This window comes from Entelurus aequoreus, linkage group LG16 (assembly GCF_033978785.1).
Source record: "Entelurus aequoreus isolate RoL-2023_Sb linkage group LG16, RoL_Eaeq_v1.1, whole genome shotgun sequence".
Taxonomy (NCBI): Eukaryota; Metazoa; Chordata; class Actinopteri; order Syngnathiformes; family Syngnathidae; genus Entelurus; species Entelurus aequoreus.
Window position 1 is genome coordinate 10169866 of NC_084746.1, and position 13627 is coordinate 10183492.

Genomic DNA, 13627 nt, shown 5'->3' on the forward strand with positions numbered 1-13627 from the left:
TGCATAGATATGTCATATTCACACCAAATATGTTGTATTAACACCAAAACAGTCTATATATGTCGAATCAACACCAAAACATAGTATATATACATATATATATATATATATACATATATATATATATATATATATATATATATATATATATATATATATATATATATATATATATATATATATGTCGTATTAACACCAAAACATAGTATATAAATGTCGTATTCACACCAAAACATAGTATATATATATATATATATGTCGCATTCACACCAAAACATAGCATGTATGTTGTATTCACACCAAAACATAGTATATATATGTTGCATTCACACCAAAACATAGTATATATATATATGTCACATTCACACCAAAACATAGCATATATGTTGTATTAACACCAAAACATAGTGTATATATATATGTAGCATATATATGTCGTATTCACACAAAAACATAGCATATATATGTCGTATTCACACCAAATGTGTTGTATTAACACCAAAACATAGTCTATATATGTCGAATCAACACCAAAACATAGTATATATATGTCGTAATAACACCAAAACATAGTATATAGATGTCGTATTCACACCAAAACATAGTATATATATGTCGCATTCACACCAAAACATAGCATATATGTTGTATTAACACCAAAACATAGTATATATATGTCGTATTCACACCAAAACGTAGTATATATATATATGTTGCATTCACACCAAAACATAGCATATATGTTGTATTAACACCAAAACATAGTATATTTATATGTAGCATATATGTCGTATTCACACCAAAACATAGAATATATATGTCGTATTCACACCAAATATGTTGTATTGACACCAAAACATAGTCTATATATGTCGAATCAACACCAAAACATAGTATATAGTCAAAGTCAAAGTCAAAGTCAGCTTTATTGTCAAACAACTGTTTGTACAGGACATACAGGTGGACGAAATTACGTTCCTCTCACAACCACGGTGTCTATAAATATAAAGTGTAAAAGAAGAATAAAAAAGACAACAATTTAAACAGTCGCATGAGGGGGGGGAAAAATATACAGGGGAAGAAGATATTACCAGAATATCTATAATATCTATGTATTGTATATACAGTATTGCACCAATATATATCGTATTAACACCAAAACATAGAATATATATGTCGTATTCACACCAAAACATAGTATATATATATCGTATTAACACCAAAACATAGAATATATATGTCGTATTCACACCAAAACATAGTATATATATGTCGCATTCACACCAAAACATAGCATATATGTTGTATTAACACCAAAACATAGAATATATATGTCGTATTCACACCAAAACATAGTATATATATATATATATATATATATATATATATATATATATATATATATATATATATATATATATATATATATATATATATATATATATATATATATATATATACACAGTATGTCGTATTCACACCAAAACATAGAATATATATTTGTTATATTCACACCAAAACATAGCATATATATGTCGTATTAACACCAAAACATAGTATATTATATGTCGTATATATGTTTTGGTGTTAATAGGTGGGTAAAGTGTCTTGCCCAAGGACACAATGACAGGGACTAGGATGGTGGAATCGGGGATCGAACCTGGAACCCTCAAGTTGCTGGCATGGCCACTCTACCAACCAAGCTATACTGCCCAGGAAGTGAAGTGTGTTAGTACTCGTGGTAGACAAAATAAATTGTTGTCTGGACATTAAATCTGTCCATAACTGGTTCAGATATGTTGCCAAAAACAAACAAACCCAGACCAAAACATAACCTCTTTGGCGGAGGTAAGAAAGTCTGCCTTCTGCAAAGCCAAGCGTGCCACTTTCGTTTCCAGGGCGACACAAAGCCAGTTGATCTCGTCTCACCACACTCGTGATTTATCACAGAAAATTGCCGCATTTGTCATGTATGTAGGCAGATCAATAACACCATTTATTGTGACCGTATTGGCTCCTTTACCTTAACCACGAATGGTTACCTGAAAGGCTGAGGTTGTTATATGTCAGTGATCAGGTCAATGCATCCGTGCAAAACCTGACTGGACTTTAGATAAAACTGTTACCAAGGTTTGAGCAAATAAATAACGTGTATTCAAGTAAAACATTTAAAAAAATGCTTCTTTACGACAATAAAATTGCATTAGGTATATAATCGCTTACATAAGTACATACACCCGCACATACATACACAAATACAGTACATACATACGGTACATATATCCACACTGTACAAACATACATATACACATCCTGAACATATACATTCACTGTACAAACACACATATACACATACTGTACATATACATTCACTGTACAAACATACATATACACATACATGTACATACACATTCACTGTACAAACATACATATACACATACATGTACATATACATTAACTGTACAAACATACATGTACACATACATGTACATATACATTCACTGTACAAACATACATATACACATACTGTACATATACATTCACTGTACAAACATACATATACACATACATGTACATATACATTCACTGTACAAACATACATATACACATCCTGAACATATACATTCACTGTACAAACATACATATACACATACTGTACATATACATTCACTGTACAAACATACATATACACATACATGTACATATACATTCACTGTACAAACATACAAATACACATACATGTACATATGCATTCACTGTACAAACATACATATACACATACATGTACATATGCATTCACTGTACACATATACATATACACATACATGTACATATACATTCACTGTACAAACATACATATACATATACATGTACATATGCATTCACTGTACAAACATACATATGCATATACATATACATTCACTGTACAAACATACATATATTAACGTTGTTGCCGACGTTGTTGCCCTAGAGTAAACTGGGTAACAAACGGCACACTGACAAAGATTAACCTGTTGTTACTATAACAATCTACAAGGTTAATATAGCTGGCTTCTCTTTCTTCCCCTCCATTTGTCTGCTTTCTTTTGTATTTCAAGTTATCATGACATTTATGTATTGCTGCATTTGAACAATTGTATTGTTGATAATAGAGGTAATTATTGTTATTATTCAGTATCAATAGTGTTATTTATATTGGTATTTGTATTGATCCATGTGTAGTGTAATAATGTTTATTGTCATTTCTGTATTATTACTATTTATTTCACTATTTATTTCTTTGATATCACTTGTAGTATCATTTTTGTACATCCTATTTGTTGATATTGTCCTCTTTTTGTTGTCCCTAATAATAACCTGTGATTAATCGTGACTATCCTAAATTGGAAAAATAGTCATTTGACAGCACTTAATTTGATTGATTAGTATGTTCAATAACATTTTTCGCGTAGAGTCATTTAAATATGTTTTCTCTTGTTAACAATAAGACGTTTTGCATGTGTTTAATATGAGCTTATGTTCAAGTACTATTTGAGTGTCAGCATGACAATTTGTGGAATAATTCCACTGTAATCATTTGGCACACATGAAATGAAATGTATTTAATTATAACAATGAAAATATATATTCTTTTTAGATTGATTAATCATCAACGGCTCCTAATAGATGGGAAGTAAACTCACCAAGCAGAGGAGTTCAGTGCTCATCAAAGATTTGATAGTCCCAAACCAATCAAAGCACTGCACTTTTAACGCTTTGAGTTGTCTATTCTCAGACAAGTCGCAGTTGTCCCGACTAAGGAAAACACTATTGGATTGACTCCCTGCCTAATCTGAGTGCTGTCATTGGCTGAGGTCTGGAAACCACACACGGGGATTAGGACACATGGCTGCCGCCAACGAGAGGGTGGAGTTGGTTCTTGGCTTGTAGAAGCCAGGACGGACGCTGTGGTGGAAGTCGTGCTGAAGACCGTTAACGCTCCTTGGTTTGCATCGTCATGCTCATTTCTTATGAGGTCACGCCAGGGTGAAGATTAAGGCCACGGTCAGGGATAATGAACTTTGAAGTCACGTTGAAGCAAACGTCGCCGAGACTCAACAGCGGCTGCACAAAAATAAAAATAACTCCTCATTAGTGGCTCACAGATGCGAGCAAATCCTTCTGTGAGAATTCAGCTCAATTAGCGTCTATTGTTCAAGATCAAAACGAGTCCACACAATCATTATGTCTGTAAATATTCAGAAGAACACAGACGGCGGACAGATGGAACCAAATGAGAGACGCGTCTCTTAAAGAACTGAGGAGGTAATATATCAACAATACAACAGTACATATTTCTATTAAAAGATTGTGTACACAGTTGTAAATAAAACATTCGAGGAATGATGCGCTCCCTGGACACTTTATACTGTCTGCCTGCACACTCTAATTAGATCAGATCTAATCTATAGCTTCTTGTTCCAAGAGTTTCATTGAACGTTGAGCCTTTAAGAAGATAACTAGAATGGCACTCAGTTGACCCCTGCCACTGCAGCCTTGTGTGTCAGGATCCCTTGCCCGGGTCACGTCTTGATTTAGGTTTAGTAGCTGTTTTCCTATGTTTTAGTGTTCTCTAACCTCTTTCCTTTCGTTTACTTTTGGTTGCCATGGACTCATTCAGCACAAGTCTCTGGGTCAATGCTCGCTCTTCGCAACATATACGGTGGTTCTTGTTTTCACCATGCTGGTGTATTTTTCCTAGTTCAAGACGTTCCTGCTGTTCGCCCCTGGCGACTATTTTGTTTTTTTGGCTCCACGCTTGACAAGTGTGTCTTCAGAGAGAAGACAACCATCGCAGCAATGCCTACAGAACGTACCAGACTGACCCAGCCAAACAAAGTGTTCCCCTCCGACAAGGACAAGCAAGGGATTCTCGAGGAGATGAGAGCGAAAGCTCGCAGCCATGGTATTCCTTGGTGGACGAAGAAGAGACCGAGGTGGAACTCCCTACCAAGGCAATGGAGGCTTGGAAACGGTTGATGGCGAAGGTAACAGAGGTGGAAAACCACTACCTCTCCCGTTCTCAGGACACCCGAAAATTGTCCCCTCTTGAAACTCCTCTTTACCAGACCCAAGCACAGACAGCTGCTTCTCCCTTGCGTCTCCGGCCCGAACCCGGTATGTTAAACAAAAATCTTTTGTCTTTTTACGCTGCCTGGGTCGCCGTCCAAGTTTTTTCCTTCTGCTTCCGAGAGAAGACAACCATCGCAGCAAGGCCTACAGGACGTACCAGACTGACCCAGCCAAACAAAGTGTTTCTCTCCGACAAGGACAAGCAAGAGATTCTCGAGGAGATGAGAGCGAAAGCTCGCAGCCATGGTATTCCTTGGTGGACGAAGAAGAGACCGAGTTGGAACTCCCTACCAAGGCGATGGAGGCTTGGAAACGGTTGATGGCGAAGGTAACAGAGGTGGAAAACCACTACCTCTCCCGTTCTCAGGACGCCCGAAAGTTGTCCCCTCTTGTAACTCCTCTTTACCAGACCCAAGCACAGACAGCTGCTTCTCCCTTGCGTCTCCGGCCCGAACCCGGTATGTTAAACACAAATCTTTTGTCTTTTTACGCTGCCTGGGTTGCCGTCCAAGTTTTTTCCTTCTGCTTCCGAGAGAAGACAACCATCGCAGCAATGCCTACAGGACATACCAGACTGACCCAGCCAAACAAAGTGTTTCTCTCTGACAAGGACAAGCAAGAGATTCTCGAGGAGATGAGAGCGAAAGCTTGCAGCCATGGTATTCCTTGGTGGACGAAGAAGAGACCGAGGTGGAACTCCCTACCAAGGCGATGGAGGCTTGGAAACGGTTGATGGCGAAGGTAACAGAGGTGGAAAACCACTACCTCTCCCGTTCTCAGGACGCCCGAAAGTTGTCCCCTCTTGTAACTCCTCTTTACCAGACCCAAGCACAGACAGCTGCTTCTCCCTTGCGTCTCCGGCCCGAACCCGGTATGTTAAACACAAATCTTTTGTCTTTTTACGCTGCCTGGGTTGCCGTCCAAGTTTTTTCCTTCTGCTTCCGAGAGAAGACAACCATCGCAGCAATGCCTACAGGACGTACCAGACTGACCCAGCCAAACAAAGTGTTTCTCTCCGACAAGGACAAGCAAGAGATTCTCGAGGAGATGAGAGCGAAAGCTTGCAGCCATGGTATTCCTTGGTGGACGAAGAAGAGACCGAGGTGGAACTCCCTACCAAGGCGATGGAGGCTTGGAAACGGTTGATGGCGAAGGTAACAGAGGTGGAAAACCACTACCTCTCCCGTTCTCAGGACGCCCGAAAGTTGTCCCCTTTGTAACTCCTCTTTACCAGACCCAAGCACAGACAGCTGCTTCTCCCTTGCGTCTCCGGCCCAAACCCGGTATGTTAAACACAAATCTTTTGTCTTTTTACGCTGCCTGGGTCGCCGTCCAAGTTTTTTCCTTCTGCTTCCCGAGAGAAGACAACCATCGCAGCAATGCCTACAGGACGTACCAGACTGACCCAGCCAAACAAAGTGTTCCTCTCCGACAAGGACAAGCAAGGGATTCTCGAGGAGATGAGAGCGAAAGCACGCAGCCATGGTATTCCTTGGTGGATGAAGAAGACAGCCCTCGCAAAAATGACTAATGATCTATTGCTAACGATGGATTCTGATGCGTCATCTATGTTGCTGCTTCTTGATCTTAGCGCCGCTTTCGATACCGTCGATCATAATATTTTATTAGAGCGTATCAAAACACGTATTGGTATGTCAGACTTAGCCTTGTCTTGGTTTAACTCTTATCTTACTGACAGATGCAGTGCGTCTCCCATAACAATGTGACCTCGGACTATGTCAAGGTAACGTGCGGAGTTCCCCAGGGTTCGGTTCTTGGCCCTGCACTCTTTAGTATTTACATGCTGCCGCTGGGTGACATCATACGCAAGTACGGTGTTAGCTTTCACTGTTATGCTGATGACACTCAACTCTACATGCCCCTAAAGCTGACCAACACGCCGGACTGTAGTCAGCTGGAGGCGTGTCTTAATGAAATTAAACAATGGATGTCCGCTAACTTTTTGCAACTCAACGCTAAGAAAACGGAAATGCTGATTATCGGTCCTGCTAGACACCAACATCTATTTAATAATACCACCTTAACATTTGACAACCAAACAATTAAACAAGGAGACTCGGTAAAGAATCTGGGTATTATCTTCGACCCAACTCTCTCGTTTGAGTCACACATTAAGAGTGTTACTAAAACGGCCTTCTTTCATCTCCGTAATATCGCTAAAATTCGTTCCATCTTGTCCACTAGCGACGCTGAGATCATTATTCATGCGTTCGTTACGTCTCGTCTCGATTACTGTAACGTATTATTTTCGGGCCTCCCTATGTCTAGCATTAAAAGATTACAGTTGGTACAAAATGCGGCTGCAAGGCTTTTGACAAAAACAAGAAAGTTTGATCATATTACGCCTATACTGGCTCACTTGCACTGGCTTCCTGTGCACTTAAGATGCGACTTTAAGGTTTTACTACTTACGTATAAAATACAACACGGTTTAGCTCCAGCCTATCTCGCCGATTGTATTGTACCATATGTCCCGACAAGAAATCTGCGTTCAAAGAACTCCGGCTTATTAGTGATTCCCAGAGCCAAAAAAAAGTCTGCGGGCTATAGAGCGTTTTCTATTCGGGCTCCAGTACTCTGGAATGCCCTCCCGGTAACAGTTAGAGATGCTACCTCAGTAGAAGCATTTAAGTCCCATCTTAAAACTCATTTGTATAATCTAGCCTTTAAATAGACCCCCCCTTTTTTAGACCAGTTGATCTGCCGTTTCTTTTCTTCTCTCCTCTTCTCCCCTGTCCCTTGCGAGGGGGAGTTGCATAGGTACGGTGGCCATGGATGAAGTGCTGGCTGTCCAGAGCCGGGACCCCGGGTGGACCACTAGCCTGTGCATCGGTTGGGGACATCTCTGCGCTGCTGACCCGTCTCCGCTCGGGATGGTTTCCTGTTGGCCCCGCTGTGGACTGGACTCCCGCTGATGTGTTGGATCCACTGTGGACTGGACTTTCACAATGTTATGTCAGACCCACTCGACATCCGTTGCTTTCGGTCTCCCCTAGAGGGGGGGGGGGGTTACCCACATATGCGGTCCTCTCCAAGGTTTCTCATAGTCATTCACCGACGTCCCACTGGGGTGAGTTTTTCCTTGCCCGTATGTGGGCTCTGTACCTAGGATGTCGTTGTGGCTTGTACAGCCCTTTGAGACACTTGTGATTTAGGGCTATATAAATAAACATTGATTGATTGATTGATTGAAGAGACCGAGGTGGAACTCCCTACCAAGGCGATGGAGGCTTGGAAACGGTTGATGGCGAAGGTAACAGAGGTGGAAAACCACTACCTCTCCCGTTCTCAGGACGCCCGAAAGTTGTCCCCTCTTGAAACTCCTTTTTACCGGACCCAAGCAAAGACAGCTGCTTCTCCCTTGCGTCTCTGGCCCGAACCCGGTATGTTAAACACAAATCTTTTGTCTTTTTACGCTGCCTGGGTCGCCGTCCAAGTTTTTTCCTTCTGCTTCCGAGAGAAGACAACAATCACAGCAATGCCTACAGGACGTACCAGACTGACCCAGCCAAACAAAGTGTTCCTCTCCGACAAGGACAAGCAAGGGATTCTCGAGGAGATGAGAGCGAAAGCACGCAGCTATGGTATTCCTTTGTGGACGAAGAAGAGACCGAGGTGGAACTCCCTACCAAGGCGATGGAGGCTTGGAAACGGTTGATGGCGAAGGTAACAGAGGTGGAAAACCACTACCTCTCCCGTTCTCAGGACGCCCGAAAGTTGTCCCCTCTTGTAACTCCTCTTTACCAGACCCAAGCACAGACAGCTGCTTCTCCCTTGCGTCTCCGGCCCGAACCCGGTATGTTAAACACAAATCTTTTGTCTTTTTACGCTGCCTGGGTCGCCGTCCAAGTTTTTTCCTTCTGCTTCCCGAGAGAAGACAACCATCGCAGCAATGCCTACAGGACGTACCAGACTGACCCAGCCAAACAAAGTGTTCCTCTCCGACAAGGACAAGCAAGGGATTCTCGAGGAGATGAGAGCGAAAGCACGCAGCCATGGTATTCCTTGGTGGACGAAGAAGAGACCGAGGTGGAACTCCCTACCAAGGCGATGGAGGCTTGGAAACGGTTGATGGCGAAGGTAACAGAGGTGGAAAACCACTACCTCTCCCGTTCTCAGGACGCCCGAAAGTTGTCCCCTCTTAAAACTCCTCTTTACCAGACCCAAGCACAGACAGCTGCTTCTCCCTTGCGTCTCCGGCCCGAACCCGGTATGTTAAACACAAATCTTTTGTCTTTTTACGCTGCCTGGGTGCCCTCCAAGTTTTTTCCTTCTGCTTTCGAGAGAAGACAACCATCGCAGCAATGCCTACAGGACGTACCAGACTGACCCAGCCAAACAAAGTGTTCCTCTCCGACAAGGACAAGCAAGGGATTCTCGAGGAGATGAGAGCGAAAGCACGCAGCTATGGTATTCCTTTGTGGACGAAAAAGAGACCGAGGTGGAACTCCCTACCAAGGCGATGGCGGAGGTAACAGAGGTGGAAAACTGCTAACTCTCCCGTTCTCACGACGCCCGGAAGTTGGCCAAGTTGTCCCTGCACCCGTGACTTTGGACTTGTTTTTTTTTCTTCTTCTTTGGGACGTCTGGTATGCGTATCTTAAGGGGGGGTACTGTCATGATCTGTTGCCCGGGTCATGTCTTGATTTATGTTTAGTACTTTTTTTCCTATGTTTTGGTCTGTTTCCGTTCTTTACTCTTTCCTTCCGTTTACTTTTGGTTCCTGTATTTTTCCTAGTTTAGGCCTTTTTTGCTATTCATCCTTGGCGAATATTAGGGTTTTTTTGGCTCCGTACTTGACTAGTATCTGAGTTTTAGTATTTGTTGTCCTGCCTTGAAGAATTAAGATAAGACTCCTACCTGCAAGCTGCTCCTGACACGTTCCTGCTTGTCCTTCTGCCTCCAAGAGAACACAACCATCGCAGCAATGCGTCCAGAACGTAACAGTTGCAACTACTAAAAACAACAGGACGTTGAGCTCCATTCATGCAGACCTCCTCAGGGGCAGCAATATGTTGCTCACTACAACACTAACATTGAAACAGGAGTTCAGAACAATCACAAAAAAAATGACTCAATGAAAATTAACATAACGTTAAAGGAAAACTTCCCATTTTTTAGAATGTTGCCCATCATTTACCATGCTTATGTGAGACAATTGAATGTGCCCGATATTACGTTAAATACCATACCTGTTACTACATTATTTACACACATTTTTGGATGGTTCTTAGAGCGCTTAATAGGCAAAATTGATTGTATTGTACCATATGTCCCGGCAAGAAATGTGTTCTAAGAACTCTGGCTTATTAGTGACTTACAGAGCCCCAAAACAAGTCTGCGGGCTTTAGAGCGTTTTCCATTGGGGCTCCAGTACTCTGGAATGTTCTAGCAGTAACAGTTAGGGATGCTACCTCACTAGAAGCACAAGTTAAGTCCCATCTTAAAACTTATTTGTATTCTCTAGCCTTTAAATAGACCCCTTTTTAAACCAGTTGATCTGTCATATCTCTTTTCTGCCCCCCTCTCCTGTGTGGAGAGGTTATCAGGTGACCACAGATGAACCGCTAGCTGTTCAAAGTCGGGAGTCCCCGGGGTGGACCACATATCTGTGCATCAGTTGGGGACGTCTCTGCGCTGCTGACCTGTCTCCACTCAAGATGATCTCTAAGATGAGCTGGCCCCACTATGGACTGGACTCTCACTATTATGTTGGATCCACTATGGACTGGACTCTCACACTATTATGTTAGATCCACTATCATACTTGCCAACCTTGAGACCTCCGATACCGGGAGGTGGGGGGTGGGGGCGCGAGGTCGGGGTGGGGCAGGGGTGTGGTTAATAGGGGAGTATATTTACAGCTAGAATTCAACAACTGAAGTATTTCATATACAGTATATATATATATATATACGTATGAAATACTTGACTTTCAGTGAATTCTAGCTATATATATATATATGTATAAATATTTATTTTATTATACATATAAATAAAATAAATACTTGAATTTCAGTGTTTCGGGGGCTATCCAGTAGATGGCAGTATTGTCCTGTTTAACTACTCCTCCGTTTATGACTCGGCCACCGTGTTCAATGGAGAAGTCTGTTTTACAAAATGTACAGGCAACATAATTACATACCCCTTCCCCTTCGAACTGTCCTGGATGAACTGAAATTCTTGTGTCCATTCGTCTTGGAACTTGCAAGCGTATTTCTTCATCTTGCTCGTCGACGGCGTCGCCATGTCTGTAACTTCCTCGTTCTTCTGCTTCGTCTCCTTGTTGTGTGCGCAGTTGTGCACTCTACTCTCTAAAAGCCCTAGATGTTATGACGTCATTGGGCAAGCAAGCTGTTTATATTGTGGGAAAGCGGACGTGAGAACAGGCTGTCCCCACTCAGGTCCGCATTGAGCTGGAGGGGGCGTGGCCTCCAGCTCCGGCTGAATACCGGGAGTTTGTCGGGAGAACATTTCTGCCGGGAGGTTATCGGGAGAGGCGCTGAATACCGGGAGTCTCCCGCTAAAAACAGGAGGGTTGGCAAGTATGTCCACTATGGACTGGACTCTCACTATTATGTTAAATCCACTATGGACTGGACTCTCAAACTATTATGTTAGATCCACTATGGACTGGACTCTCACACTATTATGTTAGATCCACTATGGACTGGACTCTCACTATTATGTTAAATCCACTATGGACTGGACTCTCAAACTATTATGTTAGATCCACTATGGACTGGACTCTCACTATTATGTTGGATCCACTATGGACTGGACTTTCACACTATTATGTTAGATCCACTATGGACTGGACTCTCACACTATTATGTTAGATCCACTATGGACTGGACTCTCACTATTATGTTAAATCCACTATGGACTGGACTCTCAAACTATTATGTTAAATCCACTATGGACTGGACTCTCAAACTATTATCTTAGATCCTTATATCCACTATGGACTGGACTCTCACGATTATGTTAAATCCACTATGGACTGGACTCTCAAACTATTATCTTAGATCCACTATGGACTGGACTCTCACACTATTATGTTAGATCCACTATGGACTGGACTCTCACACTATTATGTTAGATCCACTATGGACTGGACTCTCACTATTATGTTGGATCCACTATGGACTGGACTTTCACACTATTATGTTAGATCCACTATGGACTGGACTCTCACACTATTATGTTAGATCCACTATGGACTGGACTCTCACACTATTATGTTAGATCCACTATGGACTGGACTCTCACTATTATGTTAAATCCACTATGGACTGGACTCTCAAACTATTATGTTAAATCCACTATGGACTGGACTCTCAAACTATTATCTTAGATCCTTATATCCACTATGGACTGGACTCTCACGATTATGTTAAATCCACTATGGACTGGACTCTCAAACTATTATCTTAGATCCACTATGGACTGGACTCTCACACTATTATGTTAGATCCACTATGGACTGGACTCTCACACTATTATGTTAGATCCACTATGGACTGGACTCTCACTATTATGTTAAATCCACTATGGACTGGACTCTCAAACTATTATGTTAGATCCACTATGGACTGGACTCTCACTATTATGTTAGATCCACTATGGACTGGACTCTCACTATTATGTTAGATCCACTATGGACAGGACTCTCAAACTATTATCTCAGATCCACTATGGACTGGACTCTCACTATTATGTTAGATCCACTATGGACTGGACTCTCACACTATTATGTTAGATCCACTATGGACTGGACTCTCACACTATTATGTTAGATCCACTATGGACTGGACTCTCACACTATTATGTTAGATCCACTATGGACTGGACTCTCACTATTATGTTGGATCCACTTGACGTCGAGTTGAGTTTTTCCTTGCCCTGATGTGGGATCTGAGCCGAGGATGTCGTTGTGGCTTGTGCAGCCCTTTGAGACACTCGTGATTTAGGGCTATATAAGTAAACATTGATTGATTGAAGTGCATTTCTAACATAAAATGCAGAGTTTTGCTCTAAGTGCTTTAGTGAGATGGAATACAAACTCAGCAGAAACAAAGACGGTAGAGAATAAATATTAACTCACTATTATCGGAGAATTTGGTCAAAACATGTCAAGTCTCTTCTCCTACCAATCGCACACGTCCGGTTGGCGTCTTCACAATAATAGCGCTACGCTTCACATCCGGTTTAATCAACAAAACAACGAAAAATTGTCTTACAGTAGCTATTCTGTTACTTACTCTGTGATATTTATATGGGAATAAATGTTTATGAAGTGTGTGGTGATGGCAGCGGCAATAATGGAGGAGGAAGAAAGACTATTTGAACGAACTCGTCTTCTTCTTCGCTCGCACTGAGACGAGGTTTAATACTGCCCTCTGCAGTCCACATTGGGTAATTACAGTTGACTGCAAAATATGACATTGTTATGGTTTATTTTGTTATAACCTGTTCTGATTGATAGTCTGTC

At 41.7% G+C, this 13627-nt stretch overlaps 1 protein-coding gene across 12 annotated transcripts in view; it reads right to left on the minus strand.

Moving 5' to 3' along the window:
* LOC133631572 (phosphatidylinositol 4-phosphate 5-kinase type-1 gamma-like) overlaps positions 1 to 13627 on the minus strand; it is a 64158-nt gene that overhangs the window by 44694 nt on the left and 5837 nt on the right. The window contains exon 1 of one of the 12 annotated variants that reach the window (XM_062023921.1): positions 3684 to 3835. The exons of the other annotated variants lie outside the window; for them this stretch is intronic. The gene's annotated coding sequence lies outside the window, so the exon portion shown is untranslated. Of the gene's footprint in view, positions 1 to 3683; positions 3836 to 13627 lie in introns of those variants that run through there. 12 annotated transcript variants of the gene reach the window in all.